General features: G+C 41.0%; 1 pseudogene; it reads left to right on the top strand.

Annotated features, from left to right (window-relative positions):
• The first annotated feature begins 250 nt into the window (after positions 1-250).
• LOC115868545 lies at positions 251-19,052 on the top strand (annotated as a pseudogene).
• The last annotated feature ends 482 nt before the right edge of the window (positions 19,053-19,534 follow it).

A 19,534-nucleotide genomic window follows, 5' to 3' on the forward strand; every position in this document is an offset into this window, starting at 1 on the left:
TGTCCCCTCCCCAAATACCCCTAGAACATTGTGCCTGACTTGCAGTGACTTATTCCACAGGGCTCTTCCAGCCATTGTTTATGTGACTCCCACTTTTTCATGATGAGTATCGGCACGAGAATATGGGGAAGATGTTGAAATAACAATATGATTCATTTATGAGTGATTGTGAACAGAGTTAATTGTGATTGTAAAGGTTTGGAAATCTAACAAGGGCATGGATCAATTTTGCCATCTTGCTTGGGATAAAATGAACCACATCAAGGCAGAAGAGAGGATTCTCATTACTGGAATGAACGAAGAGCCAGGAGTGGAGGCACATCCTTTTACCTTGGGATCCCTGTGCATTGCACCGCCTGGACCCAGCTGTGATATTAGAGAAATGCAGAGGATCATGTGCCTTAAAGCGGTAGTGGGGGGGTAGGGGGGGTGGGGCAGGGCAAATGTCAATGGGGCACTTCATTGGGCAAGCTGTATTTGATGACCCCGGAACTGGAGCTCAATGCCTTCGGGCTGAGGCTTATAGTGGAGTGGAGTACCCTTTGGGAAGTTATTGGAAGCACGAAAAGGACTTTATAACCTTGCTTGAAAAGGCAAAACCCAAAATCCAAAAGGCCATGTGGCTGAGAGGCCCAGGATTAAAAAGAGGCATGTCTATGGGCATGGTTGGGATGAGGCTGTCCTGAAAGAACTGTACCTTGAGCATTTCTAATCCTGAATTGCAACCTGTTAATTTCCTGAAGCCATTCCATAATTATGAGTCTGGTCTGTGAGTTATGTGAAGCCTTTGCAACGACTTATCAAAGTTGAGCCTTCTATGGGAGACAGAGTTGTCAGAAGAGGTAAGGAAGATTAGAGGGTAGAGGCACATCTAACCTAAGCCTTAGAAGAATCAGTTTGTGTGGCAAATGCTGATGATGGTCATTCCCTCTCCCTCTGTGAAAGCAGAGCAGGTCAGAGGGCATTTCCTTGAAGCCATTTGTTACATGGTTTAAAACAATGACGGTTATTGATGAACTCGTGGCATAAGTCCATCACGAGTCAGCAGAGGGTCACACAAATCACAGTCCCTCAGTGGCCTGAGCCACCTGTGCAGAGTCTTAAAGTTGACAGAAAGGCCACCATCTCAAATTTTGTGCATCACCTTGCTGAAAGAGAAAAGCACAGCAGAATGTCTCAGTCAGCCTTGACGTGGTATAGGTGACTTCCATGCTCACCTCATTGGCCAGAACGAATCCCACTTTTCATAAGAGTAGCTAACAGTTTAAAGCGCTGCACAAAATGGAGACCAAAGAATTCATGCACTTGGATTATGGCGTTGGGACAGGCTCTTGAAAGGACCGTGGACTTCCAGATGAACAAACGAATCTATCTTGGATAAAGTAGAGTTGGAATACTCCTATGATACATGAGGATGAGGCGTTTCTTCATGTCCTTTCGAGAGACCAGGCCTGGAAAAGGACACCATGCTTGGGAAAGTAAATGGCCAGGGACAAAGAGGAAGACCCTCTATGAGATGGATTGACACAGGGGCTGCCATAATGGGCCAAAACAACAATTGTGAAAGATGGGAGCAGAGCAGGCAGTGTCTCGGTCATTTGTATATCCAGCCACATGTACATAGGAGCCAGCTCGATGACGTCTGACAACAACAAGACCAGAGGATGTACACTGGTACAGATAGGAACTGAAAATCCAGGAAATCCAGGGCAGATGAGCCCTACAGGACCAGTGGTGTGAGTGGCGAAACAGGGAGGGTGGAGGGAGAGTGGGTTAGAAAGAGGGAACCGATTACAAGGAACTATATGTGACCTCCTCCCTGGGGGACAGACAACCGAAAAGTGGGTGAAGGAGACGTCGGACAGGGCAAGATATGACAAAATACCAATTTCTAAACTATCAAGGGCTCATGAGGGAGGGGGGAGCGGGGAGGGAGGGGAAAAATGAGGACCTAATGCCGGGGGTATAAGTGGAGAGGAAATGTTTTGAGAATGATGAGGGCAATGAATGTACAAATGCGCTTTACACAATTGATGTGTGTATGGATTGTGATAAGAGTCGTATGAGCCCCTAATAAAATGATTTTAAATAAATAAATAAAGATGTATATCAAGAGGGGAAAAATTTTAAAAAAAGAAAAAAATTAAGAATAACATTAAATTGTTGGATGTAATAAGAAAAGTATTATTTAAAATGAACTGCAAATCCATGATCAGAGTTAAGGATAAAACTATTTTCAGGTCATTTCAGTGATATTTGTAACTCTGAGGGTCAACTCGTACAAAGTAGGTCTTCCACGTTGACTCTAGGTATTTTCCCACCACACAAAGGCTACTTCTTACTTAGATAAAAATGTTTACAGTAAAGAACCCAACGTCCTCCTTCCTCATTTTCTGTTGAAGCATTTTCAGTGACCTTGTCAAAATAAAATAAATTCTGCTTCAATAGATTTAATAAAAAATAATAAATTGTATCATTATATTCTAGTATCACTTTGTAGATGTCTTCATATAACATTCAGTCTGCAATTATTTTTCCAAGGAGGTGAATCATATGAAGTCATTTATGAAGTTTCCAATGTCAAAATACTATCGTTAAACCACGAATGGATGTCTATATCGGAAACATTCTCCTGGGACCTGCTGCTGTTCAGAAACAACTTGATCTGTGGTCTCACAGTCTGTAGCTTCAGCAGAACCCCCTTTGTATATTATCATGACCTCTTTGCTGGGAGGTGCGCCATTATTTCCCTTGTTGAGTCCAGTCCGTGCCAAACTTCACTGTGTATTCCTCTCCTTTTAGCAAGAGCACAGGGATGCAGAGACCACTTTCCATGTCTATGCTGATGTCAGTCATTCAAGAGAGGGCCCATCTAATGCCCACCGAGAAAACAAAACAAACACAAAGCACCAACAAAACAATTCATAGGGAAATGCCTGCTTTCGGGTCTATCTAAGTATTTACTAGTTGACAAATCAAATCACTAAATAAAAGAAGTTTGTCTTACAACTTCTTTTGATGGACAAGAGAACATTTCAAATATGAAGGGAGAAAAATGACAGCCACTTGGCAGGCAAGGTTTTTCAATGACTATTATTATGAGAGTAGAGGATTAATGGAGTGTTCAGAAGTTGCAGGAGATGGTTCCAGATGTCAGGAGCTGCCACAAAGACGACCTGACAAAGAGTGGGGCAAAGATGTAGGATGACATTAGAAAGAGTTCAGGCTTTTTAGATATTCTGAAAAAAGATGATAGATATTATGGCATTGATGTAGCAGTCTGCACTGATGTAGACTGCAGTGTAGAAAATATTTGGGGGAAAGAAAGATTACTTTTAAGTGGATCGTAGAATTATTAGGAAACCAGATCTTTCTATATTTCAGGGGGAAAATAGCATTTTCTGTAAGGATTTAGAACCCTCCCATACTGGGAACTCAGGAATCTCTGCTCAGAAGAGATGAAGGTGTTGAAGAAAGGTACACCGGCGAGCTGTGGAAAGCTGATTTAGAGGACAGTTTTGCCCCCAGAAGGTGATGCAGGAAGACAGCGGTGAGGTCTGTTTCAACATAATTTACAAATTATATATTCCAGAGGCCAAGGGAAGCAAAGGAAATCACATCATATTTATCACGATAAAGAAGTAAGACTGAAAGACAAGGAAAATAAAAACTGGTTTTGAAATGACTATCAAGGTTTGAATAAAATCGAGAATGACGGTTGATATTACGATGTACTGACTTAAAATAATTAGCGTCTAACTGCTAATATGTTGATTCTGAGGAGGAAAAACCCATCGGGAATAAGGGTCATTTCACATTTCCACCGAGGAAAGCTGCGGTTACAGAGACAAACTGTGCTGAATTTGGATCAGGAAGAAAGAGTCACACCCTTGCTCAGACACAAACCAGATGTGTCGTCCAGAAAAAGTCGCTCTGAGTGTTCCGTTCCTCCTCTGTGAAGATGGGAGTTCCACTGCTGTTTCCCACCAACAACCACCCCCTTTGTCTTCTGGGAGTATCAAGCTCCTTATTTTCATTTGAGAATAATGTTTTCCCAAAGAGAGATTGCATTTTCCCATTTTGTTCCTTTGTAGATAAAGTGTGGCCAGGATGATGAAGTTCTGAATGGAAGAAGAAGCCACGTGGAAGCTTTACGGGACCATTCTCTGCACGTGGATAGAGGTAAGCCTAGCATGACCTCAGTCCTTCAGCTATTTCCCCCTCTGTTGTCTGACATGGAAATATGACGGCAAGGACATCGTAACTAAGAGGACAAGGATCACACTACTCGGATCGGAAACCAGTGAGCTGGAAGGCGCTGGTATTTTGAGCACTTTGTGAAACCGAGTAAATATATTGGTCTCAGAATTCCAGGTGATAAGTAAATTCCTATTTTGTTAAACTCACGGATAGCTGGGTCTCACCCTAATCAAACTCTTACCGTTAGTTTATTCCAAAAGCAAATCCGTTGCCTTGTGGATTCCCACTGAGAGTGACCCTAAAGGGCGCATCGCTTTGGGACTTCCAAGACTGTCTTCTCCATCTAGAAGCATAGTGCCACATCTTTCTCTAGGGAGCAGCAGCTGGATTGGAACCTCCAACCCTTCAATTTAACCACAATGCCCTCTAATCAGCACAATCAACTATACTTGCTAAGCCCAAGTTCCATGGTCCTAACTCACCAGCTGCTCCGTGGGAGAAGATTATGACAGTCCCCTCAGAAAACCTTACAACTGTTGCCCTCAGTCCACAGGGCTGCCATGAGTCAGAATTAACGTGGTGGCAATGGTTGTTTTCTGTTTTCATTAATCCAGTTCTAGGTGTCCGGGTGGCACATGGGGAAGCTCTTTGCTGTTAGCCTCAAGGGGGGTGGTTTGAATCCAATAGCTGCTCTGTGGGGGAAGATGGAGTGGTCTGCTTCTTTGAAGAGTACGGCCTTGGAAGATTACGCTCTATGCGGAAGGCTCACTGTTCTTAGGAATCGACTTGACAACAGATTTGGTTTGGATATAATCCTGTTCGGCAGAGACATTTGATGGGGAAGCTAGAACAGATCCCCCTCTTTGATAAGAAAAGAGAGCGAGCAGCGCCCTTTGCTTGTTGTTGGACACAGCTGAGTGAGGATCTGATTCCTGACAGTGCCAAAATGCTTCCAGGTACAGAGAAACCAACGAACAGATTCTGGGCTGATGACATTATCGAGCCTGCGAATCTCCCTTACTTATGCAACCCTGGTTACAAGTGCATATTTGTATTGTTAGAATCACCTCGACTGGGCATTCTGTTATACCAAAAGTGCCGGAAGGACATACAGGGACAGACATAATGAATCCTCTTGGACGTAAAACTAAGGATCCACATGAGGGATTGCAGATGACCTTTTTAAAAGTACAACCATATATAACATGAATAAAAGTATATACAAACATCGTTAACTTCTTTGAAGTTGGCGAAAGGTTTCCTTTGTAGGGAAAGCTGGTTTGGTTGAAGTGAAGTCTTGATGAATTTCCAGCATTGCAGTGGTAGCGCCAGATTCCAGGTAGTAGAAGAAGGGCAAATGGAAAAACCCAGCTGGTACACTTGGCCTGCGGGCCTGGGAAGAAGCTACTCATTGGAAATTGTGTGCTGCAGAGCACCCAGGCTGGGGGGCAGGGAGGGGGTAATGGAAAGTCCGCTTCTTTCGCCCCTTCAAACTCTGTATGAAAATCTGCCTCTCGCACAAATGTGTTGTTAGTGCAAATAGATTTTCCCAGGAGAATCAAGGAAGTGTTGAGTACCTTGTACCGCTGGATTTATGCCAGTGTAGACATGTGGGATACAAACGTTTTCTTGGCCAGGAATGAGAGACGCGGTTGTGTAGTCATTCTTAAACTCTGAGAAAAGTTGGTGAACACCTGACCGCTTTTTGAAAGGGGTATCTGGATGGTGTGAATGGCTACCACACTCGACAGCCTACTGAGGAATCTGAAGATTCAGTTTCATCGATTGGTAGTCCAGAAAAAGATTTGGAAATCTTCTTCTGCAAAGTCAGTCACTGCCAACCAAAAGGGGCAGAGTTATCTCAGACACACGTGGGGTCACCAGGCATGAGCCCGTGAGTTCAATGGCAGGTTCCCAGCACCTTTTCTAAACGCTGGAGCAGGTGCTGTGGCTGGATTCTCACTCAGATGTCTGAGGGCGCTCACCTGGGTGGCAGGTGCTCTTGGATAATTAGCAAGTGCTCTGATGACTTCTCCTTCATCCCCGTTTGGGGACTGTGAATTCTCCCGGGCTTCTTGGTTAGATGGCAGCAGGGTTGTCACCCAACCAACCTCATGTTTGAATGGATTCCTAGTTCTCTAAACAAACAAACAAACAAACAAAAACACAAACAAATAAAAGGCAAACTCACAATTGGGAGGCTTTTCTGGAAGGAAGCGTATTATATACGGTATGTAAGACCTAAACACCCATAACACAGAAGTTAATTACCTAATACAGACTTTTTTCACATATGCATGGTCATTTCTATTTGCAAAGATACATTTTACTTGTTATTGCCACAAAAATATGTTGGTGAAGACCCACTTAACTTTTGTTGTATCTTAATGCTATGATGGTTATAAGTGTTTATGAAACAGTAGAATGGTTCCAAACTTTTACAACAATGGCTTTAAATTACTTAAACTTTAGTATAAGATAATACCCCAGAGGGTTTATTTTTAATATATAGCTCATCATGAGTAATAGCTTAGTCGCTAGGTCTTACCAATGACCATTAATTGTTTCTCTGGAGCTGTTTATAAAACATGAGACCCCAAGGAACAGGTTCAGATTTTCAAAGAAGAAATATATTATCTTTACCATTAAATGTTCAAGAATATGACGAGTTACATATTAGTTCCTAGGAGGATTAATTGGGGTCCTTTACAAAAAAGTAAAGTGTCTTTAAACACTCTGGATTATAGTGCTATGTATTATCATTATTTAAAATTTATATGCAGAAAATTGATAAACCCTGATACAGACAAATCAGACAGAAGCAAGATACGATAGTCTACATAAGAAATGCCTATACTTTCAACTGAATAGCACAAAGATGTGTGGATGCAATTAGTTTTGTTTAATGCAGATTTAATGTGACTGATGGGAACAGATGACAAAAATAGTACAAAGTTAATAAAGACTATCTTAGCCATTTATAAGTTAACATAAATTATGAGCATTTACTATAATTTTTTTGGGTCAGGTATGTTTGGATAAACTTTTTCACTGTGATTAAAATGCTATTCTTTAGGAAATTTTGTTTTTTCAACTAGTGTTATTTCATTATCTTAAGTTTAACTGTCTCAATGCAGTGAGTGTGTGATACACTATGACACTTTTTTTTTTTTTTTAAAGAATCTGGTTCACATTGGAATGATTCCCAGGAGCTTCTGGAAACCAGAGTTGTTTTTTTTTTTAACCATCCGGAGACTTTAAGTCATTAAACAGTTGTAAATATAGACCATGTACCACAAAATAGCTCAATGTCTTCATGTCACACAAGGATTTAACACTAATTTCACTAATAAGTGAGTTCACTGCTTTATATCAACATGAGTTCTGAACAAGTGTGAATGGAACTCAGGCCCAAGTGAACGAGCTGCATTCTGATCCACCATTTTGCAGAGGCATCAGGCCCGAGACGCGAGCCTCCTAAGTCACGACAGCTCGCCCCTCCGGCCATACTTCCCTTTCGGTTGAGTATTGAGGTTGGCACCAATAATACTGTACTTCTCTTCAATCTGGAAATCAGTCAGCTAACCCACCTTGCTCTTCTTTATTATGCAGCAGTCTGCGCTCAAGTTGTTGTTGTTTATTATCTCTAAACATCTAAGAAAGCTAAAGTCTTTGCCTAAGTATATGTGATGCCATGTGATGCCCTGAGGTTAGAGAACGGAAAACCTTTCCACCAAAATCAAAGGGCAGGCGATTTTGGATTTATTTGGAGCACTCCCAGTAGTCAGATTTGGGCCAGTCTTGGTCATTTGGGGGTCCTCACAGATAGTAAATTGCATTTGCCAAAACCGGGCCTGGGAATAAACAAGCACAGTGGACCCTCCTGACAGTGACTCTTACATGGGAACCTATTGTGCACATTTCCTCGTGTTCTCTCACTTCTGGGGAACGACCAACATCTACCCGTTGAAAGTATCAAGCCGAACCAACTGCCATCCAGTTGATTTTGACGCGTAGCAATCCCACAGAGCAGAGAAGCACCGGCCCAGTGGGTTTCCAACTCTGTCACTCTTTTCAGGAGCAGAAAGCCTCATCCTTCTTCCAAGGGGCAGCTGGTGGTTTCAAACTGTTGGCCTTTCAGATTGCGGCCCAATCCAAAACCGTGGTACCACCAGGGCTCCCGATAGATTATGCCAAGGCTGCAAACCTTTGTGACCACCAACTCATCTAGGCAATCATTCAAAATAGGACGGTGAACCACAGGATAATGATGAGCAAAAACCGAAGGAGAAAGGAGACGTTCAAGGCTGCCGGTTGCTTCAGATGGCCAGGTCCGCTGTAGTCCTATTCACAGCCTCAGTTCTCCTCAGTTTTCTCCTTCTCCTCCTCTTCCTCCTCCTCTTCCTCCTCCTCTTCCTTCTCCTCCTCCAGGTTAGTTTATATTGCTGACTGTAATTTGTAGTACACCTTCAAAGCAGGCCAATATTTTGGCCATTCTTTCAATCAGAGCTAGATAGAGAATGGAATAATATTGACATTTTATTCTATCTAATTTCTATAATTCAAGAGTAAGCCATTTCTATGGACCCTAGTTCAGGAATACAAAAGGTTGGCCCAAACCAAAAAGGACTATCTGGGGAATGCGATTTTTATAGGAATCTGTGAAAACTCCAACACATTCCTGGGGGCTTAGCAAGGCAATACATGGGCAGGGCTGTGCGAATTCCCAAGGAAGAACGTGGATTGCCTACACATTGCACCGAAGTGTATTGATGAGTCATCCATGGTATTATACAGATTAATAGTCTTTGTTCTTTATTAAGTGTTGAATAGTAATTCACTATACATAGATAGAGATAAAGATAGATTAGAGATATAGAGATAGGTAGATAGATAGAGGAGGAGTTAGCAAATACGTGAGGACACCCTCATCCAGTTGTGTATCCCCTACAGTTGCTTTTCTGCTACAATAACTAAGCTGAATACATCATGGCTCACAAAGTTGAAAATGTTTACCTTTTGTCCCTTTTCATAAAACATTTTTAAACCTCTATGTAGACATCAATCTCTCAATGGAGCCAGTGGTCTGTGCTTGGCATCTAACCAAAAAGTTGGTGGTTCAAATTCACCAAAAGGAAAATAAAATAGGTGTGTGTGTGTGTGTGTGTGTGTGTGTGAGAGAGAGAGAGAGAGACATAGAAATCAAATAGATAACTAAAGAGTTAAGCATGTGCAAAGGGAATTTAAACAGAGGATCAAAGAACGCACTTCCACGAGACTAGAAAAGTAGCAGATATATAAGAGCTCAGGGAGGCGGCAGGGAGTCAAAAGGAAAAAAGAACAAGAGAAGGAAATACAGGACGGAGAAGCTGAGGAACGATGAAGGAAAGGACTTCTGATGGTGTAGCAATGAAGTGGTTGGCCGCTACCCAGAATGTCAGAAGTTCAAATGCACCAGCCATTCCATGGAAGGAAGATGTTGTTTGCATACATTTTCAAGTCAGTCTCAACTCATCGGGACCTTAAGCGCAGGAACAGCACCATCCTCACCGTCGCCAGGGTTGTGCACATTGTTCTAGACACTGTGCCATGCATCTTGCTGAGGGTCACCCTCGGTTTATCCCCCTGCTGACCCTCTGCGTTAAATGAGTGGAGCCTTGTTGACATTGTCAGGAGCCTGATGGTGTAGTGGTTTCCATGGGCTGAAATCCACATGGACGGCAGGTTGAGAACTCCAGCAACTCTATGGGAGAAAGAATGAGCTTCCTACTCCCTTAAACAGTTACAGCGGCGGTTCTCAACCTGTGGGTCATGACCCCTTTGGGGGTTGAATGACCCTTTCCTAGGGGTCACCTGGGACCATTGGAAAACATATAAATATTTCACAACATATAATTACATATTGTTTGTGATTAATCACTATGCTTTAATTATGTTCAATTTGTAACAATGAAAATATATCCTGCATATCAGATATTTACATGATAATTCATAACAGTAGCAAAATTACAGTTATGAAGTAGCAATGAAAATAATTTTATGATTGGGGGTCACCGCAACATGAGGAACTGTATTAAAGGGTCGCGGCATGAAGAAGGTTGAGAACCACTGGGTTATAGCCTCCAAGCTCCACGGGGATCGTTGTGAGTCAGCAGGGACTCAGTGGCGGTGATTTGGGTTTGGTTGGTGCTATAGGGTCAGTGTTGGATTGCTAACTGCAAAGCTGATGGTTCAAATCTACCAGGCACTCCTTGGGGTAAAGATGAGGCTGTCTGCTCCCATAAAGATTTATAACTTTAGAAACCCAATATAGGCTCAATACGCTTCTCAAGTAGTGAGTTTAGCTAGTGACTTTATACAACATGATGTCTTTTTTTCTGAGAATCTTACCTCCTGATAACATGTTCACAGTGAGTAAGGCTTTGGAAGCCCTTGGAAACCTTGGAAACTCTGTAGAATCCACCCCGTAGGGTCACCACGGTTCTCAATCAGCTCAAGGACAGATTTGGTTTGCTTTGGATACAAGGAAATCAAGGAAAAGTAGAGAAGAGAGATGGTACTCTATTAAAAAGAGTGCATTTAAAAATGTGAAATAGGAAAAACATTTAAAGATGGATCACACAGCAGAGAATTGATGTGGGAGTCAGGCACAGTGGAAATTGGAAATTCACAATGGAGAAAAGCAAAGTGAGACCTTTCCAAATTAAATGAAAATATTCATAATGCCCTCTTTTGAAATGAAATAACTTTGTACGTAAAAATGAATCTCTTCCCAGGGAAAACTGAGTGCAGACAGACAGCAGAAAATCATAGCCAAGTGAGCATATTGCACTTCAAAGATAAAAAATTCTAAGGAACATATCAAAATATAGCCAGTTCTAATCTGTCTGGCCGCTGTGATTCAGCAGAAGTTTTGCTAAGAGAAAGTGAAGCTCCCTCTAGAAAAATGCCAAGGGAAGAAAGCCATCCCAAGGCTTTTAAGCTAGCTCAAACTGATGTTCAGTATCAAAGCAACTCTCCACCACACAAAACACTCGATTCTTGGGAAACCTTTTCCCATGATGGGAATTCTCATAAAGAATGAACTTCGACCAGAAAACTGGGAAGCACAAACAAATAGGAAGATGCTGCCGGCAGGTCTAAGTTCTTTCACTGAATTCTTTAGATCTAGCTGAAGTGGAAAAAAGGGCTGTGAATGGCAGGATAGGGAAATGAGGATTATAGAAGCTGACAGAATATAAATAATGTAATACAATTTAGGAGAAGGCATTGACTTAAGTGTTTCTCCTTAGTTTCGGTGACTATAATATATATAGCATGCACACCTGGCTAACCAGCTAATAAATAGTCAAAACTGAAAAGGCAAATACTGAGGGTACTAATTGACGAAAAATCAGATGGCACAGAAGAAGGAGAAGAAAGACAATTGTATGCAATAAAGAATTAATAGACCCTATTTAAATGAGTGAATAAATAATGACAGACTACATTTAAAAACATTGTCCTATCAATATGGAGTTACTGTCTTTTAAAAGGAAAACACTTCCATCAAGCGCATATTAAGACCCAATTTTATGTTGCCTACAAGAGACACACCTAAAATAAATGATTCACAAAGGCTGAACATAAAAGAACAGATCAACATATACCATGCCAGTGAAAACAAAGGAGAAAAGTTGTAATCTTGCTATTTGGAAAATTGAAAACAGACCTCAAAGTATTAAGTAAGATAAAATAAAATTTAAATGCAAAAGTACGTAATTCCTAAGAATTATGAATATGTGTGAATCAAATAGCCCAGGACTATCAGACAGAGCCAAGAAGACATGATAAGGAACATCGAAAGAAACATAATTTGGAGCGAGTTACATTTTTTCCTTAATTCATGGTAATTAATTGAAAGCAACAAAGGAAATTATTTAGAATACTTTGACAATTAGATTAGAATTTTTTCTAGTACATGTGTGGAGGTAGGGGTGGGATTAAACCTCCCAATCTGTCACAGCCTGATGATGCTTCCTGGGGTGTGGTCCTTTAGTAAGAGAGGTACTGAGAACTTCTCACTGTCTTGCCCCTCATTGCCTTGCTACTTGCCTGGATTGCACATTTGGGGTTGGCTGCCCATGAGGCATATGAGCTGTGGCACTGTGGCACACTGCCACTTCCCTGCAGCAGATCCACACAACCATGCACCTACCAGCCTGTGTCCCCAGTTCCCCTTTCCTTCTTGCTTCATCCATCAGCTGCTGCATGCATCTGGAGAGGACTCTGACTATCATTGGACTTATGAATTTGAGTTGGATTGGATTGGGCTGCTCTTTTGATATAAAATTATTTCTTGATTCAAAGTTTTTTCTTACACAAATCTGATTGATAGATGAAATAAATCACCGAAGATATAAACGGAATATTAAAAGATTTATTTCTACTGTATGCAAATGTATTTGAAATGAATTAATTTACCATATGGTTTTGAGGCATTGGTGGTTCAGCAATGCAGTGCTTGCCCTCCATGTAGGGCATCTGGGTTCATTTTGGCCAGTGGACCTCGTGCTCAGGCACTACTTCTCTGTCAGTGGAGCTTGCCATGGCTGTGATGCTGCTGCACAGTTTTAGCAGAGCGTCCAGACTAACATGGACTGGGAAGGAAGCCCTGGGCATCTACTTGTGACTATCAACAAGGAAAACATTTGAATCTTAGCAGAGTGTTGTTCCATATGTTTCAAGCCCCCTGGCTTGGAAGATAATGGTCACAAGGGTGGGCTCATGCACACTAACAGTTATGAACGTGGCAGGGTGAGACACTATCTCTCTCTCTGGGACATGGGTTGCTAATTTGGTGACAAATAGCCACCACAAAACCAAAACGAAAACCCACTGTCATCGAGTCTATTCTGGATCCCAATGTAGGATGACCTCATAAAGGGTTTCTGAAGCTATACATTTTATTTTAGAATAGTTTTACTGGCAAACACCTCACTTCCTACACAATTGAATCATTCAATCACATGAAGATTTGTGTAATCATCACCAAAGTCAATTTCATAACCTTCTCATACTCATTATTGTTAGCTCCCCAATTTCCCCTAAACCTTCCCTGCCTTGGCCCTAGGTAATTATCAATCTGGTCATTGTCTCTGTAAATCTTACTATCCTGGATTTCATATGCAGAAAATCATACAAAACAAATCACAATCATACAAAGCAAACAAAAAGCAAAACAACCTGACAAGGATGACTAGACAACAGATACAAAAATCTCAACAAAGAGAAAATAAAAAATATTGAAAGCTGAAACAACTTTAACATGGCTCAAAGTGCACATCAAATGATAGAGTGTTACATTTCAACCTAACTACATCTGTCATAATAGACTTTACAATGCTCCCTATCTGATAGAAGGGCTAGTAACATCCTTCAATGACAGTCAGAGGAATCCTGCAAATGGATTTTGACCTTCCACTGTTATCCTAGCCTTCTGCAAATTGGGTATTCACAATTTAAGGTTCTGATACTATTCCTGCTTTTGAATTTGGGTTTTATTATTTACAATCCTTGAATCACACAGGCTGGTGTGCCTCTTTCATGGGAACTTAGTTGACACTTTACTTAGATAACTATTTTAGGACAAGTCTTTAAGACCCCGGATACTATTGTTTTTCCTGATAATCAGGCACCATCTGGCTTCTTCACACTTTGCTATATACTCATATCTTCTGTGGTCTCTTCAGGAGTGTGAGCACTGAGTCAGGCATGGCATAGAACTAATTGTTCTTCGATTGGTGCTCCAATTAAGTGTGATCCTAAAGTCCATTCTTCTATCTATGGTTTACATATGTCTCTGGCTCATTTTAGAAATTTAATTATCATTTTATGATAGAGAGCATTATAAATCATTCCTTTGGGACATAAGGTAATTCTACCGATAGTGTCATTCATTTAACCAGTAGTATAGAGTTAAAAACACTGTTGAGAAAAGGAAGTTATAGTTTAGGTCAGATTCAGACTAAAATACATGAATTGCTGACCTATACAGATTAAATTATTAAATGATTGGCCACCACCTACATAAACAATTGGGATCAGTGATGGGGCAAAACATTCAATAACACTCATTAGCAAAGACAGAATCTAGCCTGTAACCTTAATACATGTATTAAGAAAGCAAGGAGGGCATTAAAATAGTAAATATATGGTAGTTCCAGACCACCTTCATTGGGCACCCTCAAAACACAGGATCAGAACCAAAGTCCAATGGCCACCAATTCCATAACCTTGACATAACTGTCATCAGTTTCTCATACTAGGGCATTTCAGCCTTGAGTCCAAGGGAGTTTGATGCTTCCTTCAATTGCTACAGGTCACTTTGAGGTACAGCCTAGTTCACTTAGTGGGGTTTCCATAGCAAGTCCTTCTGGTATGGCCTATGAAGCAAATTGTGTGCCCAGAAATGACAGAGTCTAAAATCTCAGTAATCCATAGCACATGGCCTGGGTCACCAAAGGCTGCCTAGAAAGTAGGTCAAGTGTGCAATGAGGAACATAGTACCAGGAATATTCTCCCTTTGGGTTCTATATAAGTATTCCCAGTGGGAAGTTGCTCTTCCTGTTTTTTCCACCAGCAGCAATGTAATTCCCATCTCTAAGACATACATATGTGCTTCTCTGCCTCTTGAATTTCCAGGAAGGTTTGTAGGAGTATCTGTTGTTTTGGTGTAACCTTAACCAGATGTTATATAGCAGCAACTGAATGATGTTTTCCCTCTTCCCCAATCTTGTGAAATTGATCCCAGCAGAGGTGAGGTCTCTATCCAAGTGTTTTTTAAGATGTACATATTAAGGGGATGGTATATAGTTTTTAGGCGCTAGACAGGCTCTAGATCTCATTGCCTGGGAGCCTGGGTTAGAGGGTTACATGACTGGGAGCAGGAGCTTGCTTTCATCTTGATATTAGCCTTACTGTACTGTACTCTTACAGCATTTGTCCATTTGTGACTCTCTTCACTCAGGTACCTCCATGTCCTTAGGTATTTCATTTTTTAAATGAGATACAGAGTATTCCACTGTGTGTATGTTCCAGATTTTATCCATTCATCTACTGAGGCTGTAAATCTGTTAGTGTAGGTAGCCTCAGGTTTGTCTTAAGGTGTGTTTGGTGAGTTTGAACCACCAACGTTGCAGTGAGCAGTCCAATACTTTTCTGAGAGTGCCACCAGGGCAAACACTAACTAAATAGGAGGTCTTTTATGACTATTTAAGGGAAAGTCAACTTTTGCACTGGGGTTTCCGGTTTTGAAAAATTCATTCAATAGTTATTAGACTGCTTATGTAGTAGGTACTATTCCAGGCCCAATGAGTACAACTACGGATGAAACAAAAACTCATGGAATGGAATGCCGCAATATAAGTGATATCAATGACTCTTCAAAATTAAATTTCTACAATGTTGTACAACACAACACGAAGGAGGGCCTCTCTCTTCCCAGCCACGGGCATCCTCCTTAGACAGGAGCTAACTTTGATACAGAGCTGACTTTGATACAGTTGTTTGTCTTTTGTCAAAGCCCCTTTCGAGAGAAGCTGACAGGCTGGTGGTACTTGTCCTAAAAGCCAAGCTCTGGTTTGCAGCTTTAAATCCTCAAGGCAAACTTCCCAAACCAAAGTGCTTTGATTGCATAATTGATCTCATTTGAGACATTCATAACTCAAAATAGCACTTACGTATAGAAGCCCTGGCTGTTCAGTGTTTGTAACCCGGGATGTATGCCGTGAAAAGAAAAGCCGTTACCTGAAACAAACTTTGGATTGGCTAGAATCATTAGTTGCTAGGACACACAGTCCCTTTTGTTGCCAGACAACATTATGATTCTACAGCTTCTCTATCTCATTTCAATGGTGCAATTGAAATTACGCTTATACTCAACCAAAGACAACATGTGCCTTGCTCAACACTTCTTGAGACGCCTTAATGTGAGTTTGGTTTATGTACTTGACAATGATAGATTGAGCTGGGCCATGAGAGTTCTTTCCCTAGTCCAGGAGCATCTGGATAGGGGTCAGTGGTAAAGAAATCACCCGGTTGTCTAACACGTTCGCATTTTGTCTACCAAGATTGAACTTCACAATATTAACATTGTCTTGGGTTATTATGCTGGAAAAAATCCCACTCAACCCCTGGCCTGCTCACGATCTGATTTCAGGCATAATCAGATAAGAAGCAAATTCCTAGAGCACATCTGTAAAACTCACTCAGAAGAAGCAAAAAAAAAAAAGAAAAAAAGAAAAAAAGGTAGAGAAACATTCCGTCAAGCCCTAAGCCCCTACTTCCCAAGAGTGCTTTCACTGTTCTTCTTCTTCTTCTTTTTTTAGGAGTTAGAAACAAAAATTCTGGTGCAGAAATGATTCGTCATGGCCATTTCCAGTGTCTGTTCTTCCAGACCTTAGTCCGAAAGTAAATTATTCTGAGTGAGTTCTCTGTAAACAATTAAAAAAGGATGCTTCTCTTCGGTCAGAGTTTCCCTTCGGCAATTCAAATTTCGCCATTGAGATGACCTCAGTCAGGCAGAGCCCGGCCGTCTCCTATCTTGACGGTGAAATATAGTTTTGATTGTTGTTGATCCCCAACACAGCTTTCGTTGTTCTGAAAACTTCTTCCCAAGAAGCCTTGTGATTTCCTTTGAGGAACTCTATGTAGATGATCCCTTCAGAATCTAAAAAATGAGGCAGTGGTAGTGTAGTGCATTGGGGCTGAAAACCAGCGTCAGGAGTCTGAAACCTCTCGTTGCTTCCAGAAAGAATGAAGCCGGATACTCCTGTAAAGGGCCACAGCCTTTGAAACCCACAGGGCCAGTTCCACTCTGTCCTCTAGGGTCCCTGTGAGCTAGAATTGACTCAATGGCAGTGAGTTAGTTGATCACTGCAAAAGAAAGAATTTTCCAAAGAAATTACAAAACATACTAAGGTAGCTTATCCATGAAGGAAAAACCTTCCCTTTGCCTATTCATTTCAACATACACAATAGATGGAAGTAACAAGATGAGCTTTATTTAACCAAATGAAAATAAGACTGCCTACTGAGTAGTCGAGAAAATGTTATGGTGTGAAGCAAAACTTATTCTTAAAATTGAAGGGAAACTTAAAACCTTTTGATTTTTCATGTTTGAAGAAACACAGATTAAGCAAGAGTGCTTTACTTGGATGGAGAAGAGAGAATTCCTAAAGAGTTGGGAGGTCTTCTCTGCCTTCTTTAAAATGCTCGATCCATCTAAACACTGTTGTTTCAGGTAGGGCAGCATTCCCATACACTTGCTGCACAATTTCAGTTGTCGTAGATGTCCACTTGAGTTTTGTTAAAAATTGTATATTAGCCCTGATTTTAAAATCCCCCTGGAGCAGGCCCCCCCCCCACTTGGCACCAAAAATTTAAATTTTATATAAGGTGCTTTAATGAGACTAAAGCAAGTGTCTTATTGAGAGAACTTGTGTGCGGCCATCCTCTGATTGAAGAGACGTGTTTAAACACATTTTTGGGGGAATTAACTTATGCATTTATGAATTCTAACCCTGATAGCAACATTTTGTGATTTACTTTCATATTTCAGTAAATACAAAATCTTGGTAATAAAGCAGTTCCTCATTCTAATAGCTGCAGTTTTCAGTTATATGCTTATAAATTACATTTCAAAAAGCTAAATCCAATTTGCTTAGTCAGAATCGAAATATTTCCTCTACTAATGACCAAGAAATGTCAGCAATCAAAAGTATATGGAATCGTGAATCTCTAATATTAGGAAAGTTTGCTTTTCGACAGAATTCTGATTCCTGCAGAAATAATTCATTTGAGCAGCATTCCCTATGGCATGTTGTCTTACTGAATGATTTAGCTAGCTCTTTGAGGCTTCTGTTGTAGTAGAAATGGATCGCAGAAACAAAATACTTACCAGTTTCAAAAATTTCTCTACCATGAAGGTATATGAGATTTCTACTTCTCTAAATATTGGCATTTACTTCTGTTTCTCTTGTACAGAACACAAAAATTGCTCTAAGAGTTCTTTCATATATAAAATGAAATCTATTTAATTTAATTAGTGAAGACAAAAGCTAAAACTGCTCACTGGGTAGGCTATAAAGCTTCCATTTGTAAGGTAAGGTTAGACAATAATCAAATCCAAATCATCTTTATAATAACTATGAATGATGGTCATGAGATAGACTTTTTTTTTTTGGTAAAAGGGCATAACATTTTCCAGTCTAATTTGTGCACCAACCCCCTTCTCTCTGCCTCTCCCCGCTGTGGCCCTGGCCCTGCTGGTCTCTAGTGAGCCGAGGATGCTGGTTTCTGTTCTCTAGGATGGTGGTTATTAAAGTTATCCAGAAAAGACCTACTTCTAGAGATACAAAGTGAAATTTAGAAGGTGACGTGAGTATAAAACTGACTACTAGGCTCAAAAACGCTTGCTAATCCAGAAGAAAAATAAGCACAATAAACCCCAATACAGGATGAGAGTTTGCGTCCCCAATAGAGATATCATCTGCCAGAATACCTGTCTGTGCAGGTTACGCTCACACACTTCCAGAGTATGATGTGCAAGTGGGCCTGACCAATTATACTGCAGCCTATGGTACTGGTCTGCTGCTGGCCTGCCAACTCCTCGGTAGGTCTGGCACGGACAAGATCCATGAAAGCCAAGAGTTGGTAAATGGATATGAACGCAAAGTGGAAAGCATTGATGGTCAGCCTGCTGCCTTCACCGCTATCTGGATGTGGGTTTGCCCAGACCTTCCACTGGAAATAAAGTTTTGGGGGCTCTACAGGGAGCTGTGCATGGAGGGTTGTCTCTTCCTTATACTTAGAGATTCTCTGTTCATGATTCAGAAAGCAAGGGATTCAATGCCGAAGCACATTGGAAACACACCATGGCCCAAAGCTGGCGGAGTGTATGCTTTATAATGGAAGAAGAGTTGAAGATGCGTCCAAGAACCAATTATCCGAACACATAAAGAATAATATAACTGCTGACGTGATGGAGGAGATGGATACGAAAGCACATGCTCCTATACGAGAGAATCCAGTTTATGAGATAAGGCCTAAGAAGATGTTAAAAGAAAGGGGTGGAATTGCCCCCAAATCCCTCTTGCTCAGAAGAAGGGAAACTCATCAGCTCTCATGAGCAGGCTGCTGGGAGCAAAACAAAACCATCACGTTCAATGAAGGTTTTCTATAGAAAGACAGTTAACTAATCCACCAAGTATAAAAACCCAAATCCCAGCCTAATTTTGTTTATTTTCCTCCAAACACATGATCATTTTGTAAAAAGTATCTCATAGAGTATCCA

This window comes from Echinops telfairi, unplaced genomic scaffold, assembly GCF_000313985.2.
Source record: "Echinops telfairi isolate 266 unplaced genomic scaffold, ASM31398v2 ScPeMD7_1;HRSCAF=3_0, whole genome shotgun sequence".
Classification (NCBI taxonomy): Eukaryota; Metazoa; Chordata; class Mammalia; order Afrosoricida; family Tenrecidae; genus Echinops; species Echinops telfairi.